Source organism: Symphalangus syndactylus, chromosome 1 (assembly GCF_028878055.3).
Source record: "Symphalangus syndactylus isolate Jambi chromosome 1, NHGRI_mSymSyn1-v2.1_pri, whole genome shotgun sequence".
In the NCBI taxonomy this organism is placed as follows: Eukaryota; Metazoa; Chordata; class Mammalia; order Primates; family Hylobatidae; genus Symphalangus; species Symphalangus syndactylus.
Genome location: NC_072423.2, coordinates 69347389 through 69363656, shown reverse-complemented (window position 1 = coordinate 69363656; position 16268 = coordinate 69347389). Strand labels below are relative to the sequence as shown.

The 16268-nt window shown below is 42.5% G+C and overlaps 1 pseudogene; it reads left to right on the top strand.

Annotated features, from left to right (window-relative positions):
* The first annotated feature begins 15944 nt into the window (after positions 1-15944).
* LOC129461738 (uncharacterized) lies at positions 15945-16035 on the top strand (annotated as a pseudogene).
* Positions 16036-16268: the final 233 nt, after the last annotated feature.

The following is a 16268-nucleotide window of genomic DNA, read 5'->3' as shown; positions in this document are numbered from 1 at the left end:
CTAGAGTAGCCATTTATAATAGCAATAAAATGATGAAATATCTAGGAATAAAACTGACAAGAAATTTGTGCAAGTTTTATAAAGAAAACTTTAAAACCCTACTGAGAGACATAAAGGAAGACAAGTAAAATAAAAGACAACTTATTCTTTCTAGCAAGACCCAATAGTGAAAGTTATATAAAGATGTTTATTCTCCCCAAATCAGTCTTTAAATTCAAAGTGATTTTCATTAAAATACCAACAGGGCTTTCTTTTTCTTTTTAATTGATGAAACAATGCCACAGTTCATTGAAATTAGAACCTCACAGCAGCTGGGGAAATTCTGAAAGAGAAGAGCTGGTATAGGGGAACACTGGGGAAGCCTTCCAAATATTAAAGCATATTTTGAAGTTTATAATTTAAATGTAAAAGTTTTATGTTGGAGAAGTAATAAAGAGGAAACAATAATGAGGCAGATTAGAATATAATGGGGATTTAGATTTTGGCAAAGGTGGCTTTTCATATCAGAGATAAATTGAATTGGGATAATTGACTACCTTTGGTTCAAAAAATAAAGCTAAATCTCCATTTCACTCCCTTAACATAAGTACAATTCATCTGAATGAAATGTAAAAGTAATTTAAAATGCACCTATGTATATTCTAGAATAGTGGTTCTCAAAGCAGGGTTTGTGTGTGGCAATTTTCCCTTCCAGGGAACATTTGACAATGTCGGGAGACATGTTTGGTGACTGCAACTGGAGAGGAGGTGTTGCTACTGGCATCTAGTGGATAGAGACCAGGGATGCTGCTCAACATTCTACCTCGCACACCACAGCCCCCACAACAAGAATTCTCCTGTTCAAAATGTCAGTAGTGCCAAGGGTGAAACACACACTTCCAGAAGAAAGCATGAGTAAATATATGATCTTGGAGTGGGGAAGGTCTTTCTAATCAGAGCACAAAATCAAGAAATGATAAGAGATATAAATGTTTATAAGTATTTTGTTTCTTAGAAAGAATTTATGTTTAAGGAAAAATTGTATAAAATTTTCAAAAGCTAAGAAACTTGGAAAAATAGTTGTAGTACATGTCAGGCATAAGCCCAATTGACTTAATTCATGAAGAGCTTATACAAACCATAGGAAAGAAAAACTCTGTGTTTAAAAAGCTGGACAGCCTGTAGATTCGTATTTTAACTAAAAAGGAATCCAGATAACCAAAAAACATGGTGTGGAGGTCGGAAGGGGGGACATGAAAACTTTGCTTTTCTGTCATTGCAACAATAAAGTAAATCAGATTTAATTGATATGGAAAGATTATTAATAGATGTTAAGTTGTTTTATTTAAAAGCAAGGTATACAACTCTACAATATTATCCCTTTTGCATAAAATTTTTGTATGCCTGTATTTGTATTTTTCTGGAATGATAAGTATAGAAAGACTTACAGTTACTACCTTTGGAGTGATACAAGTTTGGAGAGGAAGACACCAGCCCAATCTTAGGCTGACTCGGGGAGGCTACATCCATTTTTAACAACTAAATAATAGTCCATTGTAACTATGGATATAATTTATGTACCAATGCCCAATTATTGGACATTTAGGTTTGGTTCTCATTTGTATTAAAGGAGATTTTTCACAAATCTTGTGTAAAAACCTGAGCAAGGATCTGAAATGGGACACAGTTGTGTTTAGAGTAGGGAAGACCTTTCTAATCGGGGTAGAAAGTGGTAAGTTGAAGTCTGTCCCTGGAGTCCAAGAGCCATTGGTGGTTAATCATCAGCAAATGTGAATAACCCCTAATGACACTCTGGGAGCCAATTATTCATTGTCTTTTACAAGAAATAAGAACAAACACTGTCAAACCATTTACCAACCCAAATGGCTTTGGATTTGGATGACCAAATCTGCAAAACTGTAAATGTTAATCCTGATGCAGGTAATTTTTTTTTTTTTTTTTTTTTGGAGTAAGATTCTTGTTCTGTCATCCAGGCTGGAGTGCAGTGGCATGATATCAGCTCACTTGCAACCTCTGCCTCCCAGGTTCAAGCGATTCTTCTGCCTCAGCCTCCCAAGTAACGAGGAATACAGGCATGCACCACCATGCTTGGCTAATTGTTGTATTTTTAGTAGAGACCGGGTTTTGCCATGTCGGCCAGGCTAGTCTCAAACTTCTGACCTCAAGTGATCTTCTCTCCTCAGCCTCCCAAAGTGCGGGGTTACAGAGTAGATTAGTAGAACTCCTCTTCAAGGGTGAAATAAATGTCTAAATCAGTATTTTTTTTTTTTTTTTTTTGAGACAGGGTCTTCCTCTGTTGCCCAAGCTGGAGTGCAGTGGTTCGATCTTGGCTCACTGCAACCTCCGCCTCCCGGGCTCAGATGATTCTCTCACCTCAGCCTCCCTAATAGCTGGGACCAAAGGCGCCCACCACAATGCCTGGCTGATTTTTGTATTTTTTTGTAGAGACTGGGTTTCACTACGTTGCCCAGTCTGGTGTTGAACTCCTGGGCTCAATCGATCCGCCCACCTCGGCTTCGCCAAGTGCTGGGATTATAGGCATGAGGTGCCACGCCTGGCCCCGTCCATATTTTTCTTTTCTCCTTTCCCTGAGACTGGCAGCAATTCACACACGTCTACTAGTCCTGAATAAATTTTATTAAAAAAAAAATCTTTAGAGCTGGGCACGATGGCTCATTCCTGTAATCCCAGCACTTTGGGAGGCTGAGGTGGGCGAATCACCTGAGGTTGGGAGTTCAAGACCAGCCTGACCAAAATGGAGAAACCCTGTCTCTACTAAAAATACAAAATTAGCCAGGCATGGTGGCGCATGCTGGTAATCCCAGCTAATTGGGTGGCTGAGGCAGGAGAATAGCTTGAACCCAGGAGGAGGTTGCGGTAAGCCGAGATCTGCCACTGCACTCCAGCCTGGGCAATAGAGCAAGACTGTCTCAAAAAAAAAAAAAAAAAAAAAAAAAATTAAAATAGTGAGATGACTTCAGAAACAAGGACTCTGTTGTGTCCAGAGTGTTTTTGTTTGTTTGCTTTTTTTACTTTTGATTATGGAAAATTTTAAATACATACAGTAGTGAGGAGATCCTAGTGTAATAAATCCCCAAAGAACCATCACCCAGCTTCAACAATGATCAATTCATGACCCATCTGGTGTCGCCTTCTCCCTTACACACTTCCTCTTCACCTATATTACTTTAAAGCAAATTCCAGACACCATAAGTCTTCTGGATAAGCTCTCATAGTGAATGATCCGGCTTGCCTGATCAGTAACTACTTATTCCTTGGTCTAAGTGATTTGTTTACTAATGGGGCCAAGTAGTCCCAGAATTATGCTCTATTGTCTTTTTCTTTCTAGCTATTTATATTCCTATGTTTATACAATTTCTTCTTGTCAGACAGAACAATTCCATTTTATTTTTAGATGGAACTTTAATGCTTTTAGTTCTACTAGCTTATTTTAGACCAATCACAGAGGGAAAACTTCTCTTTTGGACAGTCCTACTCTCAAATATTTATTTCCACTTCTGTTTGCACCGGTCAGCCTACGCGCCTTGATTTTTTTGGTTCAGGAAACATGTTCACCAAATCAGTGTCTTACTTTGAGATCGCCAGGAACATTGTTTTACTTTATTGACTAGACAAAATTAATTTTTAGAAAAAGTAATGGGTAATGATTTCCTTCTCGTGCGCGCGCGCGCGCGTGTGTGTGTGTGTGTGTGTGTGTTTGTGTGTATGAAATGATGGGTATGGAAGATGGGGGAGTGAAGTCTAGAAGGACTTGATACATCCAACATGGAGCTGTTTTTAGCTAGCACAGCCAGATGGTGACATAGAAACACAAACAGCCATATTACAAAATTTTAAAACATAACATTCTGACCTTTAGGTTTGAAAAAAGTAGGAGAATTTCAGGTAACTTAACTGAATGCTTGTCCTCCCTCCCTCCCCTCCTCTCTCTTCTCCCATCTCTCATAACTCTTGCACACATGACCCTCCACTGGAAGTCACACATCTGTAATTTGTGACTAAATATTTTTTTGCTTCACGAGAATCCCATTTGGTTTTAAAAACTAAACCAACTTGGCCAGGCGCGGTGGCTCACGCTTGTAATCCCAGCACTTTGGGAGGCCGAGGCGGGCGGATCACGAGGTCAGGAGATCGAGACTACAGTGAAACCTTGTCTCTACTAAGAATACAAAAAAAAATTAGCCGGGCATAGTGGCGGGCGCCTGTAGTCCCAGCTACTTGGAGAGGCTGAGGCAGGAGAATGGCGTGAACCCGGGAGGCAGAGCTTGCAGTGAGCCGAGATTGCGCCACTGTACTCCAGCCTGGGCGACAGAGCGAGACTCCGTCTCAAAAAAAAAAAAAACAAAAAAAAAACTAAACCAACTTTTTCAAAAGCAGGGTCTAAATTGCTTGACTTAGGTTCATTTTGCTTTCAACTAATAAAATGATATATTGATTCTATCAGCTTCTTTATGGAAAAAAATACAACAACAACCTACACTAACTTATATTTAATTAGTCACTTATCACTTTTTTTTTTTTTGAGACGGAGTTTTGCTCTTGTCACCCAGGCTGGAGTGCAATGGTGTGATCTCGGCTCACTGCAACCTCTGCCTCCCGGGTTCAAGCCATTCTCCTGCCTCAGGCTCCCAAGTGGCTGGGATTACAAGCGTGCACCACCACACCCGGCTAATTTTTGTATTTTTAGTAGAAATGGGGTTTCACCATGTTGGCCAGGCTGGTCTTGAACTCCTGACCTCAGGTGATCCGCCTGCCTCAGCCTCCCAAAGTGCTGGGATTACAGGCATGAGCCACCGTGCCAGGCCACTTGTCACTTCCTGTCTGATCGCAAAGTGCATTTTCCAAAGGGATTAGTGATTCTATAACCGTATGTGCTTTGCCTTCTGTCATCATTTTGCTGAGTTTCCAAGAAGCATTTCTTTGAACCACCACCCCCAGCCAGAAATACAAGCCCTTCTGTGTAGCTTTGAAATACAATTAACAAATAACCTCTGTTTTTCATACTAAAATTGCTGTTTAGAAAAAAGCTTTCTCTCTAATATAACTTCAATATACACTTTCCGTTCCCATTTCTCCCTCACCCACTCCCAAAATGTATCACTTATTATTTTGCAAATGATAATCATTGAAAATGCAAAATAAATTTTAGACCAGGAAAAAAATAACATAAATTATGTATTGTTGGACTTCAAGATAGGTAAAGGTTTAATTAATTTACTGCTAGGAAATCCTTATCTGGTAACAGGTGGCCTAACCTAGAAACAAGAAAACGTATACTGGAATGGGATGTTTACACTCATTCCTCATTGATTATCTGCAGGATAAGAATGCAGATCCCCCATGCTCGCACACCTCCACACACAGAGAAGTCATGTCAACTGTCGATTGTTCTTGAAAAATACAGTTGAGAAGATTTGGAGGATATGCAAAAAGAGTTGGCACTCTTTTTTCTGGGTAAATAAAATTGAGAGTTTATTTTATTTTATTATTATTATTATTTTTGAGATGGAGTCTTGCGCTGTCACCCAGGCTGGAGTGCAGTGGCATGATCTTGGCTCACTGCAACTTCTGCCTCCCGGGGTCAAGCCATTCTCGTGCCTCAGCCTCCCGAGTAGCTGGGATTACAGGCATGAGCCACCAGGCCTGGCTAATTTTTGTATTTTTAGTAGAGATGGAGTTTCACCATGTTGGCCAGGCTGGTCTTGAACTCCTGACCTGGAATGATCCACCCACCTCGGCCTCCCAGAGTGTTGGAATTACAGGTTTGAGCCACCAAACCCAGCCGTCTTTTTTTGAGTCTCCCTCTATCTCCCAGGCTGGAGTGCAGTGGCACGATCTTGGCTCACTGGAACCTCCACTTCCCGGGTTCAAGAGATTCTCCTGCCTCAGCTTCCTGGGTAGCTGGGACTACAGGAGTGTGACACCACACCTGGCTAATTTTTATATTTTTAGTAGAGACGGGCTTTCACCATGTTGGCCAGGCTGGTCTCGAACTCCTGACCTCAGGTGATCCACCTGCGTCGGCCTCCCAAAGTGCTGGAAATACAGGCATGAGCCACCATGCCCGGCTACATTCAGGGCTTCTTTTATTTAATCTGGGGGCCTCTAGATTTACACCCTAACCTACATCCACTGCAGACATTATTTGAATGTTCATAGAAACAAAGCAAAACACAAATTAAAATTTTGTGCCTCTCTTCTGGGATTCAGCTTCATCTGCTGGATAAAGTTTGACTATTTGTCAGCCAAAATGTAAATAATGCTTATGCCCAAGTTGTGGGGTTATGGCTCTTCACTGTTTTCAGTCTTTTGCAAGTTTTCTGCAATTAGCTGGTACTGTCTTACTTTTATCATCATAAAAAGCAATAGGCATTATTTTTTAAGTTAATAAAAAAATTTGCTGAAATAGTGATATTTGCACTTGACAAATATTGACAAATATTCCTGAGGGCTCACTATGTGTGAAGTATTAACCTGGCTGATGTGAAAATAAGTAAACAAAGAATAATAGAGGAATGTGCTCAGGCGTTCAGAGGAAGAGAAAAAATTAGTAGCTTGGGAACTTCAAAAATTGAAGGAAGGCCAGGTGCACTGACTCACACCTGTAATCCCAGAAACTCAGGAGGCAGGGACAGGAAGATCACTTGAGCCCAGGAGTTCGAGGCTGTTATGATGTATGATAATGCCACTGCACTCCAGCCTGGGTGACAGAGTGAGACCTTGTCCCTAAATATATATGCATATATATTTAGTCCTCCTTTATCCCAAACCCTTACCAACTAGCTTGGGGAAAAGGAGACCTTTTGTTCACAGCTAGTGAGAGAGCAACTCATCAATGCATATGCAAAATTTTGAAAATGCGTACAGTCTGTGGCCCAGCAATTATTGGGGATTTATTCTAAAATTTGGGAGTCTAACTTGACAGCTACAGAAGGAATAGCAAAAGGGAAACCTCAAAAGATACACTGAGGTCAAGTTACTAGATTGAGGTGGGATCAGTGCCTTAATCTGTAAGAAATGATGACTATGTGGCAACAGTTGAGGAAGATGAAGTTTGCAATTTTCTCCAGAATCAATTAGAGAAAGAGTCTGGTTAATAGGGTTTTAAGGCCGAGAGCAGTGGCTCACACCTGTAATCCTAGCACTTTGGGAGGCCGAGGCGGGCGGATTGCCTGAGCTCAGGAGTTCGAGACCAGCCTGGGCAACAACGGTGAAACCCCATCCCTACTAAAATACAAAAAATTAGCCGGACGTGGCAGCATGTGCCTGTAATCCCAGCTACTCGGGAGGCTGAGGCAGGAAGGAGAGTTGCTTGAACCCAGGAGGCGGAGGTTGCAGTGAGCCGAGATCACACCACTGCACTCCAGGCTGGGCAACGGAGCGAGACTCCGTCTCAAAAAAAAAAAAAAAAAATAGGGCCGGGCGCGGTGGCTCACGCTTGTAATCCCAGCACTTTGGGAGGCCAAGGCGGGCGGATCACGAGGTCAGGAGATCGAGACCACGGTGAAACCCCGTCTCTACTAAAAATACAAAAAATTAGCCGGGCGTGGTGGCGGGCGCCTGTAGTCCCAGCTACTCGGAGAGGCTGAGGCAGGAGAATGGCGTGAACCTGGGAGGCGGAGGTTGCAGTGAGCCGAGATCGCGCCACTGCACTCCAGCCTGGGTGACAGAGCGAGACTCCGTCTCAAAAAAAAAAAAAAAAAAATTAAAAAAAAAAAAAAATAGGGTTTTAAAAGATTAAAGTCCTGAAATTTCATTGTGCCTTTGAAAATGGAAATGAGTTTTTCACTTGGTACTTTAAGTTTTAAAAATAAGACAAGATTGACTATGCCTTGGTATTTGACACTTACAGGCAAATTACTACAGACACTTAAAGCATAAAAGACACTTTACCATTGCTTATACTGTAAAAAAGCAATGAGTAACCTTAATGAGAAGTGAACCCACTTCAGGCCAGGTCCATGCCAGAATTAAGACTGTATAAGTCAGCTATTTTACTTGGCTTTATTTTTCCTGTTCACACTGCAGAGGTCAAAGGGTGTGAAAGGGAAGAACTTGCAAAATGCCTGGTTCCTGAGGGTCATGGGTCACCAAGCATGCTTGGGAAGTGTTATCATGAAGTCGTCGCTGTTGTCTAATTGCTGTAGTGTTTACCTCCTGAGCCTGCTCATAACTATATTTATTTATTTGTTTATTTTTGTTTTTTGAGACAGCCTCACTCTGTCGCCCAGACTGGAGTGCAGTGGTGCAATCTCAGCTCACTGCAGCCTGCGCTTCCTGGGTTCAAGCGATTCTCCTGCCTCAGCCTCCCGAGTAGCTGGGATTACAGGTGCATGCCACCACGCCTGGCTAATTTTATTTATTTATTTATTTATTTTTTTGAGACATAGTTTAGCTCTTGTTGCCCAGGCTGGAGTGCAATGGCATGATCTTGCCTCACTGCAACCTCTGCCTCCTGGGTTTAAGCGATTCTCCTGCCTCAGCCTCCCAAGTAGCAGGGATTACAGGCATGCACCACCACGCCCAGGTAATTTTGTATTTTTTGTAGAGACGAGGTTTCTTTTTTTTTTTTTTTTTTTTTTTGAGACGGAGTCTCGCTCTGTCACCCAGGCTGGAGTGCAGTGGCGTGGTCTCAGCTCAGTGCAAGCTCCGCCTCCCGGGTTCACGCCATTCTCCTGCCTCAGCCTTTCTGAGTAGCTGGGACTACAGGCGCCCGCCACCATGCCTGGCTAATTTTTTTGTATTTTTAGTAGAGACGGGGTTTCACCGTGGTCTCAATCTCCTGACCTCGTGATCCTCCCGCCTCAGCCTCCCAAAGTGCTGGGATTACAAGCGTGAGCCACCGCGCCCGGCCTGAGACGGGGTTTCTACATGTTGGTCAGGCTGGTCTCGAACTCCTGACCTCAGGTAATCCACCCATCTCGGCCTCCCAATGTGCTGAGATTGCAGGCACAAGTCACCGTGCCCTGCCCAAGGCCCAGCTAAGTTTTATATTTTTAGTAGACATGTGGTTTCACCATGTTGGCCAGGGTGGTCTCAAACTTCTGAATTTAAGTGCTCCACCTGCCTCAGCCTCCCAAAGTGCTGGGATTATAGGCGTAAGCCAGCGCATCTGGCCCGTAACTATTATTTAAATGGGCTGTTTCTCACTTCGATTGGCAAGATGGTACAAGATCTCTGGTAGGGGCCGGGCGCGGTGGCTCACGCTTGTAATCCCAGCACTTTGGGAGGCTGAGGCGGGCGGATCACGAGGTCAGGAGATCGAGACCACGGTGAAACCCCGTCTCTACTAAAAATACAAAAAAAAAAAAAAATTAGCCAGGCGTGGTGGCGGGCGCCTGTAGTCCCAGCTACTCGGAGAGGCTGAGGCAGGAGAATGGCGTGAACCCGGGAGGCGGAGATTGCGGTGAGCCGAGATTGCGCCACTGCACTCCAGCCTGGGCGACAGAGACTCCGTCTCAAAAAAAAAAAAAAAAAAAAAAAAAAAAAAAAAAAAAAATCTCTGGTAGGGAAGGAGGCTCTTCCTTAAATGTTTTTACAGAACGAAACTGCATTTTGTAATCAGTTCTGGGGAAGACGTGCCAATATTGTAGTCAAAGTATAAACCTGGGACTGTCAACCCTCATTTACTTTTTTTGTATATGTGGTATAATATACGTAACATAAAATATACCATTTTGACCATTTTTAAGTGTACAGTTCAGTGGCATTAAGTATATTCACTTGGCTGTGCAACCATCATGACTATCCATTTTCAGAACTCTTTTCATCTGACAAAACTGAAACTCTTCAAGGTTACATTGAGCTATTATTACACCAAAGCACTCCGGACTGGGTGATGGAGCTAGAGCCTGTCTCTAATATAAAAAATAACCTCTTTACCCATTAAACACTAAGTCATCGTTCTCTCCTCCCCACAGTCCCTAGTAACTTCTCTTCTGTATTCTAGTTCATTCTAAAATGGAGGCTTTCCGTCTTAACGTCCATGAATTTGACTATTCTAGGTTCTTCATGAAAGTAGAATCACAGTATTTGTCCGTGTCTGGCTTATTTCACTTAGCATAGTGTCTTCAACCTTCAGCCATGTTATAGAATATATCAGAATTGTATTATTTTTGCATTTACTTTTGTCTTGTAATTTTTAATCTTAAAGTGATTTTAGTCTTACAGAAAATTGATAAGGGCTGGGCATGGTGGCTGACGCCTGTAATCCTAGCACTTTGGGAGGCTGACGCGGGCGGATCACGTGAGGCCAGGAGTTGGAGACCAGCCTGGCCAACATGGGAAAATCCCGTCTCTACCAAAAATACAAAAATCAGCCTAGCGTGGTGGCAAGTGCCTGTAATTCTAGCTACTTGGGAGGCTGAAGCGAAAGGAGTGCTTGAGCCTGGGAGGCGGAGGCTGCAGTGAGCTGAGATTGCCCCACTGCACTCAAGCCTGGGTGACAGAGTGAGAATCCGAATCAGTCTCAAAAAAAAAAAAAAAAAAAAAAAAGAAGGCCAGGCGCAGTGGCTCATGCCAGTAATCCCAGCACTTTGGGAGGCCAAGCTGGGCGGATGACCTGAGGTCGGGAGTTCGAGACCAGCCTGACCAACATGGAGAAACCCCATCTCTACTAAAAATACAAAATTAGCCGGGCTTGGTGGCACATGCCTGTAATCCCAGCTCCTCGGGAGGCTGAGGCAGGAGAATTGCTTGAACCCAGGAGGCGGAGATTGTGGTGAGCCGAGAGATTGGACCATTGCACTCCAGTCTGGGGAACAAGTGCAAAACTCCATCTCCAAAAAAAAAAAGAAAAGTCTTAAGAATGGTATAAAGAAATCTCATATACTCTTCACCATCCAGATTCTCCAGATTTGATCCATTATTTTCCACATAGACAAACACAGGCGCACACACTACATATAATCATTTCCCATATATGTTTTTTATTCCTGAATCATTTGAGAGCAAATTGCAGATATGTTGCCCTTTGTGCCCTAAATACTTCAGTGTGTACTTCCTGAGAACAAGGACATTCTCTTATACGTAAAAGAATGTATTACAATACAATTATCAAAATCAGGAAATTAACATTGATATAATGCTATTACCTAGTATACTGACCATATTCATATTTTTTGTTGTCAAATAATGTCCTTCATAAGAAAGCAAAAATTTTCAGACTAAGATCCAATCTAGGATCACGCACTGTATTGAGTAGGCATATCTCTTTAGTCTCCTTTAATGTAGAATGGTCTGTATTTGTCATTCATGACCTTGGCATTTTTGAAAGTAAAGGCCTGTTATTTTATAGCACATCCCTCACTTTGGCAGTCCCATGTTTCCTCATGATTAGATTGAGGCTGTGCATTTTTGACAGATATATCACAAAATTGATATTACGCCTTCCTTAGCTTTCTTAGTGCTTTTTTTTTTTTTTTTTTTTTTGACAGCGTTTTGTTCTGTTGCCCAGGTTGGAGTGCAATGACACGATCTTGGCTCACTGTAGTCTCCGCCTCCTGGGTTCAAGCGATTCTCCTGCCTCAGCCTCCCGAGTAGCTGGGACTACAGGTGCGTACCACCATGCCCAGCTAATTTTTGTATTTTAGTAGAGATGGGGTTTCACCAGGTTGGCCAGGATAGTCTCGACCTCTTGATCTCATGATCTGCCTGCCTCGGCCTCCCAAAGAGCTGGGATTACAGGCGTGAGCTACAGCACCCGGCCCTTAGTACATTTTATTAGGTGGCACGTGATTTTAATGTGGGCTTGTCCCCTTACTGGTAATGTTAACTTTGATGATTAACTTTGATGACTTGGTTAAGGTGGTGTTGGCCAGGCCTCTCCATCTGAAATAATAATAAAGTTATTATTTCTCCCTATTTTGAAACAAGATAGATGTCCTATTCCTCAAACTTTTACCCTTTAGTTTTATCATCTATCATTTCTTCTACATTTATTTGTTGGTTTTCTACTCTATGGAAAAGCTTTTCCTTCTCCATTTGTTTGTTTGCTTATTTGTATCGGTATGGATTTGTGGAGCCCTATTTTATTCCCTAGGTTAAAAATCCATTACTATTATTTATTTATTTATTTATTTATGATTTAATTATTTTATTTTAGTTTTAGTTTTTATTTTTTTTGAGACAGAGTCTCACTCCTGTCACCCAGGCTGGAGTACAACGGCACAATCTTGGCTCACTACAACCTCCACCTCCCGGGTTCAAGCCTTAGCCTCATGAATAGCTGGGATTACCAGCACCCACCACTACACCCGACTAATTCTTATATTTTTACTAGAGATGGAGTTTCACTATGTTGGCCAGGCTGGTCTTGAACTCCTGACCTCAGGCTATCCGCCTGCCTCGGCCTCCCAAAGTGCTGGGATTAAAGGTGCGAGCCACCACGCCCGGCCTCCTATTATTATTTATTTCAGTGCTCAGATTATCTTGGATTTGGCCAGTGGAAGCTCCTCAAATTGGGTGCCTTATCCTTTCGACTTGCCTCCATCACTCCTTGAGGATTTTTTATTTTCTGGCATAACAAAATGTTCCAGGTTCATATCGTTTTCTCCCTGCCCCAGCCCTGGAATCAGTCATTTCAGATCATACAGACGTGTATATTTGTTATTATACAATAAGTAGTAAGTCTCAGATTGTTTTAGGCTCAGGACCTTTTCACCCTATTAAAAGCTACTGAAGAGCCAAAAAACTTTTGTTTATGTGGACTATATCTATTTACCACATTAGACACTAAAACTAGCCGGGTGCAGTGGCTCGAGCCTGTAATCCCAGCACTTTGGGAGGCTGAGGCAGGAGGATAAGTTGAGCTCAGAAGTTTGATAACAGCCTGGGCAACATGGCGAGACCCTATCTCTACCAAAAAAAAAAAAAATTAGCCGAGTGTGGTGGCATGGGCCTGTAGTCCCAGCTACTCGGGAGGCTGAGGTGGGAGGATTGCTTGAGTCTGTGTCAGGTGGAGGCTGCAGTGAACTAAGATCGCACCACTGCACTCCAGCCTGGGTGACGGAGCAAGACTTCGTCTCAAAAAAAGAAAAAACAGAACAAAACTAAACCAAAACTGAGAAATTGTAAAAATACATATTTATTAAATACATGTAAAATAATAATATAAATTCATGACATGTAAATATAAGTAACATTTCACATTTTTATGAATAAAAACTCCATTTTATCAAATAAAAATATATAAAGAAGGATAGCATTGTTTTATATTTCTGCAAATCTCTTTAATGCCTGGTTTAATAGAAGACAGTTGGATTCTCATATCTGATTCCTCTAGTAATCTCTTAAAATATGTTGTTTTGGTAAAAGCTTCTAAAGAAAACTTGGCATCAAACAGGTATGTAGTTGGATAAAGGACGAGTATTTTCACAGCCTTTTCTCTTTTGTTGAGACAGAGTCTTGCTCTGTCACCCAGCTGGAGTGCAATGGCACGATCTCAGCTCACTGCAATCTCTGCCTCCCATTTCAAGCAGTTCTCCTGCCTCGGCCTCCCGAGTATCTGGGATTACAGGTGCCCACCACCATGCCTGGCTAATTTTTTGTATTTTTAGTAGAGAAGGGGTTTTGCCATGTTGGCTAGGCTGGTCTCCAACTCCTGACCTCAGGTGATCCACCCACCTTGGCCTCCCAAAGTGTTGGGATTACAGGCACGAGCCACCGTGCCCAGCCTCAGCCATTTCAGGTACGTTGGCCAGGATGGTCTCAATCTCCTGACCTCATGATCTGTTTGCCTCGGCCTCCTAAAGTGCTGGGATTACAGGCATGAGCTGCCACCATACCCGGCCAAAATAATTTTTAAAAATCAAAAACAATTTTAATTAAAAAATTAAAAATGATGTTCATGAAAAAATGGCTACCTCATCTTGCAACTCAAACAACTGCAGAAACAGTGTTCCAAAAGATCACCATCATATGCCATGCACATCGGAAGTGCTCTTGTGAACCTCCCATTTGGTCACACAGAATAGTACAAAGATGTGAACTCAGAGTCAAGTTTTGATAAAATTACCAATTTTTACTGCTTCATCAAGGAAATTCTTAAGTAAAACTGTCTCTCCCTCCCCCCAGCCTCCAGAGTGTGTGGCAGTGGAGAGCTTGCCATGGCCTTGATTTGTGAAGGGCTAACAGTTTCATGTGCATCCGTTCCACATCAACAATGCAAATGTCAGCACAGTGAAAAAGGCAAACAATGCATTATTTGGAAAATAGTTTTAACCTCATGGGCCACCTGAAAGTTTTAACCTCATGGGCCACCTGAAAGTGCGTCAGGTGCCCCCAGGGGTGTGGGCACCACGTTTTGAGAATGGCAGCCATAGATTGTTTTTGGCATTTTCCTTTTTTCACTTAAGAATATATTCTGAGGCTGGGTGCGGTGGTTCACACCTATAATCCCAGCACTTTGGGAGGCAGTGGCAGGCAGATCGCTGGAGGTCAGGAGTTTGAGACCAGCCTAGACAACACGGTGAAACCCTGTCTCTATACAAAACACAAAAATCAGCCAGGTATGGTGGTGTGCATCTGTAGTCCTAGCAACTTGGGAGGCTGAGGTGTGAGAATTGCTTGAGCCCAGGAGGAGGACGTTGCAGTGAGCCAAGATTGTGTCACTGCATTCCAGCCTGGGCAACAGAGCAAGACCCTGTCTCAAAGAAAAAAGAGGACCCTAGCCAGAATTGGGCCTGAGATTAGGGCTAAGGTCTTAGTGTATCTCAGGAAATTCCAAAGCCTGAAAAGACATCCCAAAAGGCCAAATCTTAGGCTCTACAATAATGATGTTATTTACTTACAGGATTAGTTGGGGAAGTTGCAAATCTTGTGACTTTCTGAATAATGGCTGGTAATTATTTAACTACTCCCACATCTTAGTAGAATTCAGGCCCCTCTCATCCTCCTCACTTCATGCTGTTCATCAGTTTTACAAGTGTAGTTTAGTTTTTGGAAAGAGCCATCATCACATAAACTATAAACTGAATTTCTCCTGTGGTTAGCTTGGCCTATGCCCAGGTGTGAGCAAGGACAGCCAGTCTGTGAGGATAGAAGCAAGATGGAGTTAGCCATGTCACATTTGCAGTCATAATTTTGCAAAGGCAGTTTCATCCTCTAGAATTCAGTTCAATTCTGACACCATCTACCTGAAGGTAGCATCAGACCTCACGGGTTGAGAGTTCAGTCCCACAAGACTGCCCTACTTCAGACATCACAAGTAGTAAGTAGGTTGTAACCAATGCTTCTGACCAACTGGCTATACATCAGGGTTCCCATACCCCTTCCACAGGTTTGATTAATTTGCTAGAGCAGCTCACAGACCTTTGGGAAACATTTACTTATGTTTACCTGTTTATTATAAAGGATATTAGGATACAGATGAACAGCCAGATGGAAGAGATGCATAGGGCAAGGTATGGAGAAGGGGTGCAGAGCTTCCGTGCCTGCTCCAGGCATATCACCCTCCCAACACCTCCAAGTGTTAAGCAACTCAGAAGCTCTCCAACTTCTATCCTTTGGGGGTTTTATGGAGGGGTCATTAAGTAGGCATGATTGATTACATCATTGGCCATTGGTGAACAACTCAAACTTCAGCTACTCTCTCCTCCCTGAGGCTGGGGGTGGGGCTGAAAGTTCCTACCCTGTAATCATGTGGCAACCACTATCCTGGGGCTATCCAGTAGCCCCTACCCACCCACCCAAAGGTCAACTCATTAGCACACAAGGAGATTCCAAGGATTTTAGAAGTTGCTTGCCAGGAAATGGGTAGAAGACCAAGTTGTATTTCACAATATCACACGAGAGAAATCTGGTTTGCAGAAGCTGTGTGAGAATGACCTCAGTTACTGATGGCTTCTCTATTTCCTGTTTCAGATCCTGCAAGGTGTGGCTGAACTTCCCACCCTTGGATTACAGTAAAAACTTAACTGCATGTGATCCTTTGTAGTTAATAACATGATGATTGTGTTTTCACACTCTCATGTGAGATATGCCTCTCTCAAATGTTGGCACATCACCCATCTGACATTAAAAAAAAACAACTTACTTTGCTGATGTTATTACTGATGATTACTTATAATAAAATAATCATAATTAGAGAAATAGCTACAATACAATGAGATATGTACTTGATCATAAACCTACATTAATTAGGTCGCAGCTTGAGTTGCTCTCACATAGACCCAAATAAACATGAAAGAATTTGACTTGTCTCTGTGTCACAGTGTGAACATAAGCACTCCAGGGCTGCGGAAGCTCCA